Source organism: Phyllobates terribilis, unplaced genomic scaffold (assembly GCF_046119375.1).
Source record: "Phyllobates terribilis strain yellow unplaced genomic scaffold, ASM4611937v1 Scaffold_5__5_contigs__length_657084704, whole genome shotgun sequence".
Taxonomy (NCBI): domain Eukaryota; kingdom Metazoa; phylum Chordata; class Amphibia; order Anura; family Dendrobatidae; genus Phyllobates; species Phyllobates terribilis.
Genome location: NW_027362765.1, coordinates 111181762 through 111203095, shown reverse-complemented (window position 1 = coordinate 111203095; position 21334 = coordinate 111181762). Strand labels below are relative to the sequence as shown.

The 21334-nt window shown below is 44.5% G+C and overlaps 1 protein-coding gene across 1 annotated transcript in view; it reads right to left on the bottom strand.

Annotated features, from left to right (window-relative positions):
* Positions 1–21334, bottom strand: part of LOC141271478 (uncharacterized) — a 48598-nt gene that overhangs the window by 20820 nt on the left and 6444 nt on the right. The gene's annotated exons all lie outside the window — the stretch shown is intronic.

Sequence of the window (21334 nt, the reverse complement as noted above, 5' to 3'; positions counted from 1 at the left end):
CTTAATTGGTAGTTGGCTCTCAAGCCTATGCAGCTTGGAGTAGGACAACATGTATAAAAAGTATCATGTGAGCAAAATACTCATTTGCCTAATAATTCTGCACGCGGTGTAGATAATGTGTCAATGACTGCAGGAGCCAGGTCTAAGTTCCTATTAAACACTGCCTAGCTTTTGTCAAGCAGTGCCCTATTTTGTTAGTACATGCTGGGTTCCCCTTCAAGGTTAACTTGCAGAATGTCTTTATCTCTTCCTAATTCAATTCCTTCTACCGATTTGCACTTCTGAAACCCTCCCATAAATATTGTGGCATGACCCACAAAACCCAGTCTACACAGTAAAGCCTGCATAAAACCTGGTCTAAATTGTAAGACTCTGTTCACAACTGTGCTAGAGAAATTATGGAGAGAAAAATCAGGGACAAGACAGTCACTCCCATGGGTAGTACAGCATAGTTAGTGAGATAGCAGGGTGCATATTGTGTGATCACCTAGTAAGCTGTGCAAATAAGGATAGCAATGAAGAGCCAGAATTTCTCTGTGCATTCACAAACATGGTGCAAGTTTCGAATGCCATGTTTTGTACTTTTTGCAACATTCTACTATTGCTCTTGATACACAGATACAGAAAATGTCAGCACTATGTAAATAACTAAAAATCAATGATAAATAAGTGACAGAAGAGCGGTAGAGTTGAAATTAGTCAATTAGTCATCAACTGGCATCTGCAAGGGAATAGCCTGTAAAATTTCCTTTTATCGCACGAAGATCAGTCTGCATTTAATAGAGAAGCAATTCACATCTGGTGTATGGCAGAGTCGGAGAAGTCTTGATCATGTAGAAGATCCTAGTACCGAAAGGATCCTAGATTCGAAAACGCGTTTGTTTAGCAACAATTTTTGTTGTCCTACTGTTCTCCTACCAACAGACAGTGCCTTGTGGCTCCTCTCTTTTTTTCTCCATTAACATATCTGTGCAGAAGGCTCCATTACTGATTCTGTCATTTTTAATGTAATAACTACATTATATTTTCAGGTAAAATGCCGGTTGTTAAGATAAAAATCAAACAGAACCTCATTTTTAGTCAATGGGGTCCTTGGGGTGCTGTTGGTATCTGGCTTACAGAGGGGATCTAGGGTTGATGTTATTTTTGCATTTGTGTTTCTCTAATGGAAAAAAATATATATAAATACCTTTCACAGATCTGAACAGAGCCTAAAGCCCCCATGCACATCAGACTAATGTACAGTACAGACCAAAAGTTTGGACACACCTTCTCATTTAAAGATTTTTCTGTATTTTCATGACTATGAAAATTGTACATTCACACAGAAGGCATCAAAACTATGAATCAACACATGTGGAATTATATACTTAACAAAAAAGTGTGAAACAACTGAAAATATGTCTTATATTCCAGGTTCTTCAAAGTAGCCACCTTTTGCTTTGATGACTGCTTTGCACACTCTTGGCATTCTCTTGATGAGCTTCAAGAGGTAGTCACCGGAAATGGTCTTCCAACAATCTTGAAGGTGTTCCCAGCGATGCTTAGCACTTGTTGGCCCTTTTGCCTTCACTCTGTGGTCCAGCTCACCCCAAACCATCTCGATTGGGTTCAGGTCTGGTGACTGTGGAGGCCAGGTCATCTGGCGTTGCACCCCATCACTCTCCGTCTTGGTCAAATAGTCCTTACACCGCCTAGAGGTGTGTTTGGGGTCATTGTCCTGTTGAAAAATAAATGATGGTCCAACTAAACGCAAGCCGGATGGAATAGTATGCCGCTGCAAGATGGTGTGGTAGCCATGCTGGTTCAGTATGCCTTCAATTTTGAATAAATCTCCAACAGTGTCACCAGCAAAGCACCCCCACACCATCACACCTCCTCCTCCATGCTTCACGGTGGGAACCAGGCTTGTAGAGTCCATCCGTTCACCTTTTCTGTGTCGCACAAAGACACGGTGGTTGGAACCAAAGATCTCAAATTTGGACTCATCAGACCAAAGCACAGATTTCCACTGGTCTAATGTCCATTCCTTGTGTTCGTTAGCTCAAACAAGTCTCTTCTGCTTGTTGCCTGTCCTTAGCAGTCGTTTCCTAGCAGCTATTTTACCATGAAGGCCTGCTGCACAAAGTCTCCTCTTAACAGTTGTTGCAGAGATGTGTCTGCTGCTAGAACTCTGTGTGGCATTGACCTGGTCTCTAATCTGATCTGCTGTTAACCTGCGATTTCTGAGGCTGGTGACTCGGATAAACTTATCCTCAGAAGCAGAGGTGACTCTTGGTCTTCCTTTCTTGGGGCGGCCCTCATGTGAGACAGTTTCTTTGTAGCACTTGATGCTTTTTACAACTGCACTTGGGGACACTTTCAAAGTTTTCCCAATTTTTCGCACTGACTGACCTTCATTTCTTAAAGTAATGATGGCCACTTGTTTTTCTTTACTTAGCTGCTTTTTTCTTGCCATAATACAAATTCTAACAGTCTATTCAGTAGGACTATCAGCTGTGTATCCACCTGACTTCTGCACAACACAACTGATGGTCCCAACCCCATTTATAAGGCAAGAAATCCCACTTATTAAACCTGACAGGGCACACCTGTGAAGTGAAAACCATTTCCGGTGACTACCTCTTGAAGCTCATCAAGAGAATGCCAAGAGTGTGCAAAGCAGTCATCAAAGCAAAAGGTGGCTACTTTGAAGAAGCTAGAATATAAGACATATTTAAAGTTGTTTCACACTTTTTTGTTAAGTATATAATTCCACATGTGTTGATTCATAGTATTGATGCCTTCTGTGTGAATGTACAATTTTCATGGTCATGAAAATACAGAAAAATCTTTAAATGAGAAGGTGTGTCCAAACTTTTGGTCTGTACTGTAGGCCACAGCTGCCGATTTCTACGGGTTCAGCCAACACTCTAATGTGTGCTGGCCAAACAGGGTGCTAGCCAACTGATTGTCAGGGGAGATGTTGATCGGGCATGTCTGAATTCAGAGTGACGATTGCTTTGTTCTCTCAAACATAGGTCTCATCATAGAGAACACAAGAGCACTAGGCCAAACGAGTGCTCCTGTGTATGAAAGAAATGGCAGAGATAACTGTCGGAGAAAAATTGGTCAAAGCATCATTCAGCCAACAGCCATCTAATCTGAATGGAGATCTTGAGTCATATTATAATGATAGTAGCCCTAGTTATCTATACCTGTCTTGTCTTTGAAATCTCTCTCCTTCGCATAGGAAAAGACAGAACTTCTAAGTGACGGAAAAATAGTTTCTCTACAGCTATAAAAATCCCAAAGAGTAATGCCAGCGTTATAGAGATCTACACCAGGATGTCTCAGCTTCTTCGGGGCAGTACACATTTCGCAGGCACTGACTCTCCGACTGTGGTTTATTGTTTCTCTCCTCCTTTATCTGAAGACGGTGGAACATAAATGAATGGCAGGATGATGCCCCGAGGAGCTTCTCTACTTTCAACAGGAAAATAAAGAACTAGAAAGAGTCGACCAGAGAGAGCGCGGAGAGAAATATGTGCTGGCCGTAGGGATTTCAACTGAGCGATGCTATAGTATTAAGCGCTATAGGTAAACCTATAAGACTATCATGTCACTTCCCCCGGGGCACAGATGTTTGTGCTGCAGTAACTGAACCATTAATGGCCGAATCATTTTTCTCTGAATTGACAAACATGAGCAGCTACTAAACCAATATCTTCGAGCAGCCTAAATATTTACTCCTGTTATGGAGATGACAAGGCTCACACAGACACTTCAGAATTGTACTGAGGAGATAAGAGGGAGCTAGTGGAAGTGGACGGCTTCTGTAAAGCGTAAATGTAATCATCAAGGTGCAAGATAGTCCAGTTTCTTCAAATTACACTTTGTTTTAGCTACTATATTTTTTTCAAATTCCCTTCTTTCTCTCTCTCTTTCCTTCCATTCTTCTGTTCCAATTAAGCAACCCTCCCTCTTACTCTTCTTCCTTTTTAAACCCCACTTTCCAACTTCCTTTCCTCATTTTCTGCCCCCTTTCCCAACCCATCATGCAATAAGAAAATGGTCCGCCATGCTGTTATACCACAGGTAACAGACAAGGACTGTTATGTGCTTTTTACCATTGCTATGGGTTATCATTGTCCCTGTTGTGGCGGAGATAACACCGGTTACCCAAGCTTCCTTTATATTATCCAAAACTTTTATCCCAATTAGAATGCAGTGAAAATGTGCAACCTACACTCCATTCATTCCCTTTAAATGGAGTGCCCAATAGGCACGCTATGAGAATGTGAATATGCGACTTGCACTCGGCTTTTTCTGGAAACCCCATAGAGAACGAATGGAGAAGTGATCTGGCATTTATCTTGCTATGTCATTTTGTAACTAGGAAAAAACTTCCCCATCAGGGATAAAATTGCCAATCAGTGCGGGTCCGATCAGCAAGTTATCATCTATCCTAGTTATAGGTGATATCTTATTTTAACTGGACAACCCCTTTAAATTGTATATTCCATGTACATTATATTTATACATCAGTGTACATACCAATGTACAGTATTTAACTGCTGTGTAGTGTGTGGAACTGTGATTGAAGTTTGTATCAGATATTGCCTGACAGGAAGCTACTGGTAGTGATTAGTGGCTTGAGAACAAGGGAGGGATGCACTGAATTGATGACTCACTAAGGAGATAGTATGAGGATGGAATTGCAAAGTGTGCCCATGTTCCTTAGAAATGTAACACTGAGCATAAAATTTTTCTGTTTTTGAACAGCAAATGATAAGCCTGGCAAAAGGAGGAAAGTTGTGAAGTCCTGCAATGAGTGACTGCATCATAGTTAGCTAGCAAGCGGTGGTAAGTAGCGTTCACTATACATGGTGTGCTATAAAGGGCTATAAAGAGGAACACAAAGGAGCATGTAGGAAGTTCCAGTATGTACTTTCTGTTGAAGTTTTTCCAGGTAAGAGAGACCTGCCTGCAAAAGAAAGCACTGCCATTGCAAAAAGAAATATGGTGAGGATTGTCATCACAGAATGGAACATTGAGGCTCATTGCTGTGAGTGAAAGCACATCTGCCTGATAGGCAAAAATAATCAGCACACAAGGTGTGAGGAGAGAACTAATCCTGAGGAAGTATGTATGCTGATGCCTAATATAAAGAAGCAAACCACATCAGAGATGACAATCAGGCTGGTGCCTGAGTGTAAGAGACTGATGTACGGTAACTAAATGCAATAAGTAGGCTGCAGGGATGTGCAACATTGCCTGCCAATCTTACTCAGTCCATTGTTGTCAAGAAAGGCAACCACGTGAGAGGCTGAACCAAACACTGAGAAAGAGATTGCTTTACTGCATTGAGAAGAACATAAGTATAATATCTGTGTAACAGTAAAGATACTGAGGAGAGTGCTGCAAGGTTACATAAAGTGTTGCAAATGCAAGCTTAGGGGATAGGAGATAACTTCCCAACTGTTAAAAGTCCGACAATTGGGACGCCCACTGATCCTTAGAATGAGGCTCGGAAGAGGCTTCTCTGAGTGAAGTGAAGGTTAAGCATGTTCATCTCCGTTCTGTTCATTCTCAAGGGATCTACCAGAGATAGATAAATGCTGTACTTGGGTAGCCTTCAGCACTCACTGTAAGGCCTCCTTCACACATCAGTGTCTCCAGTACATGTGACAATTTTCACACGTACTGGAGACACACACTTAGACCCATTTAAATCTATGGGGCTGCGCACATGTCCATTTTTTTCGGCAGAATGGTCCGCAATACGTCCCACACATGTTTACACTGATGATACACGAATGACATCCGTGTGTCATCTGTGTGACACGTACTGGAGGCGGGGAATAGCAGTACAGTTAGCGCTGTTCCCAGGCGCCGGTTGCTGACTACAACTGTCATCATGCTCACCTGGTCTCCCTGTGATCAGCGAGACCAGGCGACACTGATGACAGTTGTAGTCAGCACCCGCCTGGGAATCACGCTAACTACCTACAACTGTCATCATCCTCATCTGGTCTCCCTGCGATCAGCAAGACCAGGCGATGCTGATGATATTTGTAGTTAGTGCATTAAATAAATAATTAAATAAAATAAATGGCATGGGGATACCCCTATATTTTGAAACCAGTACAGATAAATCAGACAGCTGTGTGCTTCTATTATCAGGCTTGGATGGTCCATAGTTATTGGCCCGTCCCCAGCCAAAATGTAGAATCCCACAGCCACCTCAGAATTGGCATCCCAATGCCCAGGTGCATTTGCAATCAGTATAATATATGGGCATGGTGACAACTGTGATTTGTCAAAAATCACAGCTGCGATCAAGCCCTCGGGTTAGTAATGGAGAGGTGTCTATCAGACACCCCCATTACTAACCCCATAGTGAAAAGAAATAAACACACACACAGAGAAAAGTCCTTTAATTGTAAAAATCACTCCCCAACAATTACCCTCATTTACCATTTGTTGCCATAAAAATCGATGTAAATACTTTTATGCCCAAAAATGACAAAATTATTCTCGGAGTGATACCTTTATTGGCTAACCAGAAAAAAAATATACAGTATATGCAAGCTTTCAGACCACAGAGGCTCCTTCTTTAGGCAATATTACGAATGAATTGATAAGACAAAAGGCACAACATTTAAGAGATGTTACAGCAAGACATTTGTTCATGAGGTGTAAGGGGTGATGCCTCCTAATGATAAGTCAAAGAGATCAAATTTAGGGTTTTTAGTTGCAAATGGCAATGTGGGAATGTTTAATTATCTGGAGACCCTCTGGTGGAGGTGTGAATTGAATCCATGTAGTGAGTCATAAATCCAGGTGTTAGATTGAGTCCTGTTGTTAAGGAATTGAACATTCTTATCAATTTGAATTTCCAAATTTTTCTCTCTTTGTCGTCCTTGAAATGACCTTTTAGTATTAAAACTTTTAGATATGTCAAACAGTGTCCCAGGCCAGAAAAATGTTTTCCCCCAGGCTTGTCCAGTTCACTCTTAATTGTGTGTCTGTGTAAATTCATTCTCGTTTGCAGTTTTTGCATAGTTTCTCCAATATAAACTCCTTCCGGGCACCTTGTACATTGTATCATGTACACCACATTGGAGGATGTACATGAAAATACATCCATGATTTTGTAGTCCCGATTTGTGTTTGGTATGTAGACTGTATTTGATGGTAATATGTGGGTACAAGTTTTGCATTTTTTATTTTTACATGGGAATGTGCCCACCACTGATGGTGATGAGAGGACACTTCTGACAAGGAGATTCCTTAAGTTAAGGGGCTGTTTGTAGGAGAGAAGTGGTAGTTCTGGGAATATCTCTTTCAGTTTGTGGTCTCTGTGGAATATGGGTTGGAGATCAGCACCAATTTTCCTTAGGATATTCATGTGGGGGTTCTATGTGACCACAAGAGGTAGTTGTCCTACCTCTGTCTGTAATCCAGGAGGCTGCTTCTTGGTATCTTTGTAGCTCTGTGGATCTGTTCATCTATTACCAGTGGATGGTATCCTTGCTGTAGGTATATATTCCTCAGTGATAGCAGCTGCAGTTTTCTGTCCTTACTTGTCTGAGGACAGATTTGAATGTACCTCAGAGCTTGACTGTAGATGATGGATTTTTTTGTGTGTCTTGGATGAAAGCTGTTCCATCTAAGATATGCCAGACGTCCTGTGGGCTTATGGTAAATTAATGTTTGTATGATGTTGTCTTTGATGTATATGGTCGTGTACAGAAAATGTATTTGGGATTTTGAGAAGTTGAGGGTTAGCTTGATGGTTGGGTGGAACCTGTTGAAGTTATCGTGGAAGGTCAGCAGATAATCTTTTGAGCCTGTTCAGATTATTAGCAGATCATGAATGTAGCGAAAGTATGCTTCAGGAGGTTTTTCAGATCCATCTGTGATCAGTATAACAATATAACTTTGTATTGGACATTACCATAAAAATAAAAGCTATCCTCACATGACCACTGTAAATCTATAATAAGGTGGTCCCACGATGATCCCCGACTCTGCTACATCTGGATGCTGTGGTGAGCGGTGACATCAGTAACGTGACAGTTCACCACGGCAGCCGGAACACGCTGACAGTAGCATGAGAACCCGGTGATGTCATTAAGGTTACCACAGGTCACAGGCGGCTGTTCTCATGTGTGAACTGTGGTAACCGTACTGATGTCACTGTTCACAATATAAGAATTTCAGGACGTGTGAAGGGGACTGTGGCAAGACGATTCACTCGGCTGCTTCAGAAGTAGACTCAGGACATTGTTTCCTCTGCAGGTTTATTGTACAGCATAAAGCTCTGTAGATTCAGCAAAATAAACACAGCCTTCCTTGTATAATGGAAAAACAAAGGATAAATGATAGCACAGTCCATAGGAGTGTGGGGTTCACCCACACAGGTTTTAGCACATCCTGCAGCTCCTCCTGAGCTATAGCTTTCCAGTCTGAAGACTTTGCTTCTCCAGACACACCACGCAACAGAAAAAAAAAATAGTGACTGAGCATTTAACCTAACTCAGCCACACCCTGAGGGGAGGTAGGGTGAATGACTTCTCACCCATCTCTATGTCATTCACACAAAACCACACCCTTTTTAGGTGAATGAACCCCCAACATATAATATGCTGGAGAAAAGTCGTAGGTTCAGTTCACAAAGGCCGTAGTGACACACACCTCCCCTCGCACATAACACCAGTGACTCTGTCACAAGCCTAAGAGTGAATGGAATATTACACATGCTCAACCTCTGATCTCTTCAGTGCCTCATTCTTGGAGTGGCTGGTGGTCCCAGCAGTCGGACCCACGGCGACCAGGAAGTTATTCCTTATACCATGGATAGAGGATAAATTCCAAACTTGGTACAACTCTTTTAATATTATTGGTTTGTTAAACTCTTCAAATTTAATATATTAGAACGTGTCTCAGGACTGTTTTGAGTGATATTGGTAGGTTGGTCAAAGATGCAACTTCCTCATCCAAAAAGAGGTAAATGGAAACAACAGTTCAAACATACTGTATATCCATTAATTGGGCACAGAAAAAAATGAATATTAGTAACTTAATTTATTTTTCTCAAACTATGATATACTGTCATAGAATGTATGGCTGTATTATAAATGTGTCTGTAATATTTATATTTTTTGTATAATTTATATTACATTTTTTTCTTGGTCCCATCTTTTGCCATAAATTGAATTTCTCAATATGCAGCACGCTGAATGCACTTTTTCCCAACATCCCATCTGCGCCTCGCGTTTTCATCTCTCCAGCGATAATGTCGTTCAAATGGAGAAAGCCATTTAGTGATAAGATCTCCTACTCTAAGCATAATTTATAAGGGAGGAATATCCATCTCACATATGAAATAGATCAATATCAGAGAAGAGCTTATTATTGGCTGAAAAAGAAAAAATATATATATACGACGTGAAGTGCAGAGCAGATAACCCGCCCTGGGAGAATTGGCTGAAATTCTAAACGATTTTTTTCATCTAATATTTAAGAATTTCATTCACTCTTGTACTTTCCAAGGTTCGGAGAAGCTCGATATCAGTTTTATGCGTTTCCATAGAAACGCAGATATTTTCTCTGTAAGACGAGGGTCCGTAGGGGATCGTCATTTTACACATCCAGGAAGTATGAGGTGGAAAGAAAGATTTTTTATTTGTCTACTTTTTGACCTTTTTGAGAAACTAATTTGTGCTGACAGAAAATTTTTCAATTTGGAAAATGAATGGCAATTTAATGCACTAATTCTGAATGCAAAGAAGTGGGATTTAGGCATATTTGCTGAAAAGGGGGCATTTATAGGTGGTTTTGGGGATAGAAAAGGATACATTTTTGGATAGAAATTTAGCATTTTTTTGTACAAAAACAAAGGCCCTTCTCGTATTTATTACAGTCCAGGTCTCATAGAAGACATCAGAAAACATAGAGGAGAATATGTTGCTTTTGGGATTGAGGGCTCTTTAAATAGGGCAGGCCTCAGAATACAGACAATTAACCTTCTGGAGTTTGCACACGATGATGCTTATTGAACCTCATTCACCAGACCTATCTCACAGTAAAACTATTTGTGTTGCCCATACCAACAAATCAGATCCAAGCCTTCATTTTACCAAAGGAGGATAAGAAATTATTGAGGCCCATAGTACTGTTCTTGCCAGTTGGGCTGGACTCTGCGGAGGCAGCAGTGTTGTGTGTGTGTCCAGCACTGTGTTGGACTGAGTGACATTGACCCACCAGTGATACTGGTACTGGGGGCCCACGCTAGAACTACGTAAAAATATTACCTTCATTCACAAATTCCCAACTGACGCATTCACTAGAAAGATGGTGGCAGTTTTAATGCAAAATGTTGCAGTTTTCAAATTTGTGGTTCATGACTCCGCTTTTTTGCAGGTAAACTGCAGTTTCAGTCACTAACAATCCTGAGCACCAATAACAATCGATTTGAAATCTGTGCCGTTTTGAAGTGAAAGCTTATGTCAAATTGCAGTGGCAATGTGTCCATTATATAGGCTCACCCAGAAAGGGGTTCTCTAAGAATGTGATAAAAATGGCTGTCGCCACATATTTTAGGCTGCAACCCATCCTAGTCACATCTCAGAACAGGTTGCGGCCTAAAGAAAAACAGCTATAGGCATGTCTCATCTGTCAGAGGAGCAGCATTGTGAGCGCACATGACTGATCTGCTCACTCACAAAGAGAAAGAAAACTTCTCCTTGGCTGACTGAGCACAACAGGCTTTTTTTCTCCAGCATCAGCCTGTTCAGTTCTCATTTGTACAGTAAATGGATCAGAACTGAAGTTGGAGAAAAAAATGCCCGTTCTGCTAAGTCAGCTGAGGACAATTTTTTTTCTTTCCTTACAACTCTGCTCCACGGCTGAGTGAGCAAATCAGGCATGTTTGTTCACATTCCTGCTCCTCTGACAATTGAGACTCATGTCTAGATCAGTGTTTCTGACTAGGACATGTTGCAGCTTGAAATATGTGACAGGGGCCATTTTCTCACATTCTCAGAGAGCCACTTTAAGAAAGTTCAGAAGTGCAATCTATTGAGAAAACTACAATTCCTAGAAGGTTCAGCATGTCTGCCATACTCAGGGTATGCTGGGAGTTACATAGAGGGCAAAGTGATGACAAGAGATTAAACATTATTTTATTTAATTAACTACAAGAGAGGACACACACAATTTTAACCCTATGAATCAGGAATGCATGTGACGCGCCCCCTGGGCCATGTTCAGGGGATACCCGGAGCCGGATCTGTATGGGGGTAGTAGTCCTTGTGGCGGTGACCCGGTCCGTGCCCAGGGTGTCAAACTAAGTGGCACTCTATGACAATAGATGTTAGCTTGGATGTCGACTACGCCACCCGTTGAGTGCGGCTTTGAAGCCGCCGCTGCAGAGCAGTCCGCTGAGGCCGGTGGTATATGTGCAGCAGTGATGGTATAACCCCCAACGGGAGGGGTATGGCCTCAGGGCAGCAGGTGTGGATGATGGGGGTTGTGATGATGCAGGAAGGAGAGGCAGAGTCAGGAGATGCAGTTTCAGGGTTTTTACTCACTGATGTTGCTTTAGTCACTCTGGCCTTGAGTGACCACCCGAGCCGTGCTGCATCCACCAGGTCCTGGACTCGGCTAACCCCCAGGCAGTCCGGAGCATGGTCATGAGCTTCCCTGTCTCTCTCTCTTCCTCCTGGCCGTTCCCACCAGGGATCCACCTTTGGCCGGCTCCCTCGGGTCTCTTGGTGGTCAAACCTCCTCTGGGTTCCCTGACCCTATGCTTGGTGTGCCTTTCTGGTGGATTTGGTGAGGGTCGTGGTAAATCTTGACCACGACCTCCGGTTCCTGGCTGAGGATTAGTGGCCTCCACCAGTTCGGGTTCCGGTACCCGTGTCCGCCAACCCTTCACCCTTTCTGGTCTGTTTCTGGGTTCTTGGGGTTCCCTCTGTCTTTCTCTCTGGGTCCTTCTTACTCCTCTCTCTCTGCAGGCCTTGCTCTGGAGCTGGGCCCAGCCGGAGCCACAGCTCCCTGTCAGCCCTCCTGGCTGAGCTCCCCTCCTCTTCTCCTCCTGCCTGAACTCAACCCTGATCTAAGATGGTGCCCACCTTATATACTCCCTCTATGTGTGAGCCCAGGTGACCAGCACCCAATGAGCTCCTAGCTTTACCCAGAGTACTCCCCCTATCTGCCCCTACACTACTGGGATGTTCCACCCCCCTCCCACTTCAGCCAGGGACAGACGCTGTCGTACCTGCACATTTACTTAGTGGGAGTACCGTTGTTCTGTCCCCCGGAAATGGGATGTATGTAGTGCATGCAGCCTACTGAGCTCAGTCCCACACTCCATCCTTACCCGGGAGTGGAATACCACACCCCTGGGTCGAGGTGCAATACCCCTGTAGCAGCCGAGTCCTCAGGGTGCTACATTCCCCCCTGGTAAATCACAGCACGTCCTCGGGCTGTAAAAGAATAAAATATCCAAAAACATACAATTTTTTTCAAAACATACAAGAACATATCAAACATTAAACATTATCAGATTTAAACAAGATAAATTTTTTCTTTCATATAAAACTCTTTCATAATAATGTTCTTTGAGTTACTGGCCACTGTGCGCTTGTGACCAGGTAGAAGTGCAACAGTCAGTTCAAGAACAACAGTTTCCTATAAAACCAGTAGGGGGCGCCTTAGAAAGCGCAACTATATACAAGGGGAGGTGGCCGCTCTCAGTCCTCGGCCAGTGGGGAAAAGGAATGGCTGTTCACAGTCCTCAGCCTGTGGGGAGATGGGACACACTGGAACAGTTCACTGGTCCCAACGGGGACTATATCTTACTTAAGCAGCATGGCATATACCCTTACGGGCAACAGTTTAATTTGCTGGTCCCAACGGGGACTATAATGGTAACAGTTCCAGTACCCTGACGGGTAACTATTTTACAGTTCCATTTACCGTACTTTAGTAGCGGCGTCCTCCTAATACCTCCTCCGTGTACCCTTCAGACCTGTCCGGGTCCTCTTGTTCCTCCTGACACCTCAGCTCTTCCTCTGTCAGCCGGTGTACATGAAGGGCATAGGGTCCTTTGGCACATTGGTGCCGGGTAAAGGTGACCTCGTCACCCAGGTACAGGTCACGACCTCTGTGTCCCTCCGGCAGGTGGGACTCGACATCTCTTCTGGTCACGAAGACGTCGCCGGGGGTGTGATGATCTCTGATGAAGCCCCAACCGTGCTGCAGTTGGAATTTAATTACAGTCCCGGTGGCACGGGGACCGTGGGCTGCACGGGGGTTCCTTCGGGTCCGGCTCTTTTGTTCTGCACTCTTTACTTGCAGCCGCTCCTCACGGACCCGTCTCTCTTTCCTCTCTCTGTCAAAGACCGCTAGCTGCTGCCGGCAGCACTCCGCACGCTCAGCTGCGGCCGCCCGGGTCTCCTGAGTGAACCCGATGAGGTCTCCTCCTGCGGGGTCCCACTCAAACTGCGCCTCCTCTAACGAGAGCGGGGTCATCTTGACGGGCGCCGGAGCCGGGATCAGGGGTTCGCACAGGGGTCTTTCTTTCCGGAGTCGGGGATGGTGGTACTCCGGTGGCCACACAAAGGGCTGCCCATCCGGGCAAGTGTGCTGGGCCAACAAGTCCTCACCCAGGTGCGGCACAGTGGAAGTTGAGGGCGCGGTGGTGGTAGCGGCACCCAGGTTTACCAGGCCTTGCGACCAGGCTTGGGGCACCCTGAACGTAAAGGGCACCGTGAAGACGGCGGCGCCCGGGGTTACTTGACCTTGCGACCAGGCCGGTGGCGTCTCCTGCTTGGCCGCGCTCAGGGTTGAGGCGCGTGACGTCACAGGGGGCGTGGCCGCGGCTTCTGTTTGAGGCCTAGTCGGGAGCGGTGACGGTGCAACGACGGGCACGGCAGGGGAAATTTCGGGCTCTGCGACGGGGAGCTGGGGCAGGCTCACAGCTTCTCGGCTCGGGGTAGTGACGTCCCCTTTACCTGCCTCCGTTTCTTTAGCTCCTTCCTCGGCGTCGTCTCCGGCCTTGATTCCTCCTGCACCATCCTCAGAGGCGGTCTGACTCCTCGTCTCGGGTGGCGTGCTCCGTTGGCGGGTTCCAGCCTGCAGGGCCATCTCTCTGCTCCACTCCGTCAGCGTTTCTCGCTGCACCTGGGCCATCCTCCGTGCGAGGCGCTCCAGCTCGGTCTGCGCACACTCCCGGTCTCGGGGGAGCTGTGCCAGGATCTCCACCAGTTCTTGTGGAGTGGCAGCTTGCAACAGGCTCCTGACCACAGGGTCGGTGCTGCCTGACTCTCCCTCCATCTCCGGGTACGGCTTCTCCAGACTCCTCCAGGCTGCACCCATCTTCTCTCTTTTGTTCTTGGTCCGCCCACACTGAGGGTGGTCCCGGGGCAACTTGGTGATTGTCAGTCCCAGGGGCAGTCCCCTCACGCTGATGGACATCTCAAGCATCACAGTCTCTGCTGGTGGGGGCGGTCTTCGTTTTTGGCGCCATTCTTGGTCCTGGCCCACGATGGGAGGTGGCCTCTTGCCACCCTCTGGCACGCCCATAATGGCGTCCGCTCTGCCAAGGCGGGAAATCTTCTCAGATGGCGGGAACCGCTTCCCAATGGCGGGAAACTCTGTGGACGGCGGGAAAAGACCGCAGATGGCGGGCAAACGGCGGGAACCGATCCGAGATGGCGTCCGATGGCGGGGACCCTCCAGAATCGGCAGGAGACTTCTTTTTGAGGTAAATGCGAACTTTTCTTCAGGCACGCAGTACCCGGTGGTTGCGGGCACGTTATCCTGCCGACTACGCCAAAGTTGACGCGCCCCCTGGGCCATGTTCAGGGGATACCCGGAGCCGGATCTGTATGGGGGTAGTAGTCCTTGTGGCGGTGACCCGGTCCGTGCCCAGGGTGTCAAACTAAGTGGCAGTCTATGACAATAGATGTTAACTTGGATGTCGACTACGCCACCCGTTGAGTGCGGCTTTGAAGCCGCCGCTGCAGAGCAGTCCGCTGAGGCCGGTGGTATATGTGCAGCAGTGATGGTATAACCCCCAACGGGAGGGGTATGGCCTCAGGGCAGCAGGTGTGGATGATGGGGGTTGTGATGATGCAGGAAGGAGAGGCAGAGTCAGGAGATGCAGTTTCAGGGTTTTTACTCACTGATGTTGCTTTAGTCACTCTGGCCTTGAGTGACCACCCGAGCCGTGCTGCATCCACCAGGTCCTGGACTCGGCTAACCCCCAGGCAGTCCGGAGCATGGTCCTGAGCTTCCCTGTCTCTCTCTCTTCCTCCTGGCCGTTCCCACCAGGGATCCACCTTTGGCCGGCTCCCTCGGGTCTCTTGGTGGTCAAACCTCCTCTGGGTTACTTGACCCTATGCTTGGTGTGCCTTTCTGGTGGATTTGGTGAGGGTCGTGGCAAATCTTGACCACGACCTCCGGTTCCTGGCTGAGGATTAGTGGCCTCCACCAGTTCGGGTTCCGGTACCCGTGTCCGCCAACCCTTCACCCTTTCTGGTCTGTTTCTGGGTTCTTGGGGTTCCCTCTGTCTTTCTCTCTGGGTCCTTCTTACTCCTCTCTCTCTGCAGGCCTTGCTCTGGAGCTGGGCCCAGCCGGAGCCACAGCTCCCTGTCAGCCCTCCTGGCTGAGCTCCCCTACTCTTCTCCTCCTGCCTGAACTCAACCCTGATCTAAGATGGTGCCCACCTTATATACTCCCTCTATGTGTGAGCCCAGGTGACCAGCACCCAATGAGCTCCTAGCTTTACCCAGAGTACTCCCCCTATCTGCCCCTACACTACTGGGATGTTCCACCCCCCTCCCACTCCAGCCAGGGACAGACGCTGTCGTACCTGCACATTTACTTAGTGGGAGTACCGTTGTTCTGTCCCCCGGAAATGGGATGTATGTAGTGCATGCAGCCTACTGAGCTCAGTCCCACACTCCATCCTTACCCGGGAGTGGAATACCACACCCCTGGGTCGAGGTGCAATACCCCTGTAGCAGCCGAGTCCTCAGGGTGCTACACATGCTTACACAATGGCAGGCGACAAGCATGAGCAAGAAACTGCAAAATGATTGGTGAGAAAGGGGCCTTTGTGATGATGTTAAGACTGTGGAGTCTGGGGCTAAAGAATACAATGGGAGCTGCATCATAGAACATAACTTTACCACCCAGGAGAGGAATATGAGAAGCTATAGGAAACTGACAAAAACAATCACAGAAGACAACCACTTGGACTTCCAGCATCTCGTGAGGGTTCTGTTTTTTGTGGTCCAAATTGTAGATAGAAAGCTTATTAATGTTGTGGTGACATGTGATGATACAACATCCACTTAATATCTTACTTAGCAAGGGGCAGTTATACTTTGACCTGGTAGCTCCCAATGCTGTGTATCCCTGGGTACTGCAGGGCACCTGCACCACTCTCGATCATTTACACACGTGACCTCAATGTGTTATGGGCAGCTTGGGTCAATTTCTAAATTTCCAATTCTGTTATTTTCCCTGCTTTTAGTGAGTGATATTTCCTGCAAGAACCATTAATAGTGACGCCAGCCATATTGAATATGACTCACAAAAAGCTGTGGAACACATGAATAGAAATTGTAATACATTCATTTCTATGTAACATATTTAATAGCAAAACCATTAAATGTCAGTATATCTTCATGTTCAACCCTGATGTTAAACCTGTGTGGAAAAAAAAAAGCATCTAAGTATTAAAAGTAGAGAAAAAAGCCCAAAACTCTAGATTTCTGACCAGAGTGACACCATGGAATAAACACAGTTTAACACCTGCTGACACTAGGACTGTAGAGAGAGGCAGGAGAGGGGGCTCAGCAGGAAAGGTGCTGGGTTCAGTGCTAGGAAAAACACAACATAAAACCTGTGATGTCTCGAAAAGAAAGTGACGAAGATTTAAATAAAGCTGGAAGCAAAATTCAGATGAAGAAGAAAGAAAATCCTGGATTTGTAAGAACAGAGGCAAATCATGTACGCGACAAGAAAGAACGCCAGTCATAAGATGGGAGCAGTGGAAAAGGCATTTTATAGTTATTTTCCTTAGGGTGTTCTTACATGAGTCATTTTGGTGCATATTTTGTAATAAAAAAACCTTGATGCAGTTGTGCTGTAAATAGGAAAATTGCATTAAAAAATGCAAAACTTCAAGCAAATGTACTCTTATGTATTCTGAATGACAATGAAATTATGTAACAATTACAGAAACAAACTCTGATTTGACTGACTCTATGACTGTATTCAAAGTTTGACCTCATGTTTTCGATTTTGTTCGCAGCAATTAAAAAAAATGGCAGCAAAAAATATTGGATCAAATCACACTTATATAACTAAAGAGAAAAAGGATGTGCCAGGAACACCGTACAACAATGTTTTTAGTAAAAACATTCATTTTTTTGAGTAAGTCAAAAAATATACGGTATATACAAACAACAATACAGTAAAGGCAAAAAACAGACAACACAGACACAAGTGACAAAGAAAATTGGTGCGGAGCTAAGCTAATCACATAGAGAATTCAGTAAGTAAGTACATATGTACATGGGTATACCAAATGCAAATCACCATGAAGTAGAATTCACAATAAAGTAAGAGAACACATGTTGGTTCACTTAAACTGCTAAAGCCTATCTAGAGGGCCTTAAGTATTGCAGCTATTACAATTATAGGTGAATCTCCTTTAAAAGGAATAATGTGTATAACACATACAACCCCTGACAAAAATTATGGAATCACCGGGCTCGGAGGATGTTCATTCAGTTGTTTAATGTTGTTGAAATGAAGCAGATCACAGACATGGCACAAAACTAAAGTTATTTCAAATGGCAACTTTAGGACTTTAAGAAACACTAAAAGAAATCAAGATTAAAAATGTGGTACTCAGTAAGGGTAATTTTTTTTCAGACCAAGCAGAGGGAAAAAATTATGGAATCACTCAATTCTGAGGAAAAAATTATGGAATCATGAAAAAACAAACACACAAAAGAACACTCCAATACATCACTAGTATTTTGTTGCACCACCTCTGGCTTTAATAACAGCTTGCAGTCTCTGAGGCATGGACTTAATGAGTGACAAACAGTACTCTTCATCAATCTGGCTCCAACTTTCTCTGATTGCTGTTGCCAGATCAGCTTTGCAGGTTGGAGCCTTGTCATGGACCATTTTCTTCAACTTCCACCAAAGATTTTCAATTGGATTGAGATCCGGACTATTTGCAGGCCATGACATTGACCTTATGTGTCTTCTTTCAAGGAATGTTTTCACAGTTTTTGCTCTTTGGCAGGATGCATTATCGTCTTGAAAAATGATGTCATCATCCCCAAACAACCTTTCAATTGATGGGATAAGAAAACTGTCCAAAATATCAATGCAAACTTGGGCATTTATTGAAGATGTAATGACAGCCATCTCTTCGGTGCCTTTACCTGACATGCAGCCCCATATCATCAATGACTGTGGAAATTTGCATGTTCCCTTCATGCAGTCATCTTTATAAATCTCATTGGAACGGCACCAAACAAAAGTTCCAGCATCATCACCTTGCCCAATGCAGATTCGCGATTCATCACTGAATATGACTTTCATCTAGTCATCCACAGTCCACGATTGTTTTTCCTTAGCCCATTGTAACCTTGTTTTTTTTCTGTTTAGGTGTTAATGATGGCTTATGTTTAGCTTTTCTGTATGTAAATCCCATTTCCTTTAGGCGGCATCTTACAGTTCCGTCACAGACATTGACTCCAGTTTCCTCCCATTCGTTCCTCATTTGTTTTGTTGTGCATTTCCTGTTTTGGAGACATACTGCTTTAAGTTTCCGGTCTTGAGGCTTTGATGTCTTCCTTTGTCTACCAGTATGTTTGCCTTTAACAACCTTCCTATGTTGTTTGTATTTGGTCCAGATTTTAGACACAGCTGACTGTGAACAACCAACATCTTTTGCAACATTGCATGATGATTTACCTTCTTTTAAGAGTTTGATAATCCTCTCCTTTGTTTCAATTGACATCTCTCGTGTTGGAGCCATGATTCATGTCAGTCCACTTGGTGAAACAGCTCTCCAAGGTGTGATCACTCCTTTTTAGATGCAGACTAACGAGCAGATCTAATTTGATGCAGGTGTTAGTTTTGGAAATGAAAATTTACAGGGTGATTCCATAATTTTTTCCTCAGAATTGAGTGATTCCATATTTTTTTCCCTCTGCTTGGTCTGAAAAAAATTACCCTTACTGAATACCACATTTTTAATTTTGATTTCATTTAATGTTTCTTAAAGCCCTAAAGTTGCCATTTGAAATTACTTTAGTTTTGTGTCATGTCTGTGATCTGCTTTTTTCAACAACATTAAACAACTGAATGAACATCCTCCGAGCCTGTTGATTCCATATTTTTTGCCAGGGGTTGTAATAGAAATAGATAATAAATACAAGAGAAAAAGGGGAAGAGCTGCACATGGTATACACACAAACGATCAATAATACCTAAATGTTGTCAGCTGTTTCACCACAGCTTCATCAGGAGTGACATTTTGCTCATTCATCTTTGCAAATTAGCTCTAGCTTAAGTGAGATTCGATGGAGGTATCTGTGAACAGCAATTTTCAAGTCTTGCCGCAGATTCTAAGTGGCATTTAGGTCTGGATTGTGACTGGGCCATTCGTACACACATACACACACTATTACAAATCTTCTCTTCCCTTGTTTTCAAAGACCTTGCCTCTCCTGGATCTCCATATACCTCTACAAACGCATATTTAGTGTCTCTCATTCCCATACTAAATCCTCATCTTGTCATCTCTCTGTTGGTGTCCCTAAAGGCTCGGTTCTGAGCCCCCTACTCGTCTCAATCTATACCTGGGACAGCTTATAAAGTCCTATGCCTTGCAGTACCATCTAAATGCTGATGATACTCAGATCTACCTCTCTGGCCCAAAGATCACTGTGAAGACCCGGGGTCTTCTGTGGGAGTAACGCTACTCAGACAACACAGGGTGAGGGTAAAACAGCCTGACAATACTTTATTGAACCACAAAGCAGATAATAAACACACAGAACAGTCCCAGTAAATGCCCAAGATGGTATAACATTACACAGTCTCACCCTTCCTTATCAGCCCGCCTGGGATAGAAGCACTGTGACTTTGGAGACTTCCAGGGCCAACTACCTCAACCAGTGGCCCCCTGCTTCTGTCGGGCCCCCAAAAAGAGGCGTTAGCAGGAAGATTAGGAAGCTAGCAGTCCATCAAGGTACAAGAGGGTCCAAATCTGGCATCTCCGAGAGTTTCCATGGGGCCAGGCGACCGGTGGGTCCCTCCTGGCAACTCCAAATGTCTCCATAGGTTCTAGGTGACCGGTGGGTCCCTCCTAGCAGCCCCAAAACAACATATCCATGGGGCCAGATGACTTCTTCGTCCTCTCCTAGACTCCCCAAAATGTATCCATGTCTCTATGATGGTTAATGGAGCAGATCCGAATATTTCCAGTCAGGGCTGGTACCCTTAGATTAGAATCATGTAGAATACAAATCTGTGTCTCTTTAGATGCCATGCAATCCAACTACTTTCCTGAAGGATGTCTCCCATTCTTCTTCCAAAGTCCTTCTGATTCTGTCTCTTTCTGTCTCAGAAACACATGTCCCTTCTTAAATACACATCCACAGGTTAAGAATTAGGAATGATATTATTTCACAGGGCTTGAGTATCCACAGCTCATCCCCCAAGATTGACTGGCAAACACCCTACAATGGTATTTAACATATGTAGCAAACATTCATTGTTCTAGATAATCTATTTACACGGTTGGTATCACAGGGGCTCTTGTAAATACACATCATTGTTTCAGAATCAAAGAGCAGATAGCATTCAGGGTTATACAAATAATAATCTGTGTTAATCAACTAAAGAAGAATACAGATTAAAGAGTCAACATAAAAATAAAGGTTTGCTGCTCTAGCCATCAGAAAGTATGTCTGGCATAATTAAGATTTTACTCAGTATCCTCACAATCACCCTCTCTGCTGTCCAGAATCCCAGAGTGTCTATCAGCACTATCTTCCTTCTTCTCATCACTCTTCCCAAAGTTCAATGTGGACAAAACAAAACTCATCTGTCCTCCATCTCACCTAACTCCCCTACCCAATCTATCTATCAAAATAAATTATATCATGCTTTCTCTTGTACTGCAAGTCGGCTGCCTTAGAGTAACCTTCAACTCTGCCCTGTTCTTCAAGCCGCACGTCCAAGCTCTTTCCATCTTTTGCCACCTTCAACTCTAAAATATTTCTAGAATCTGTCTTTT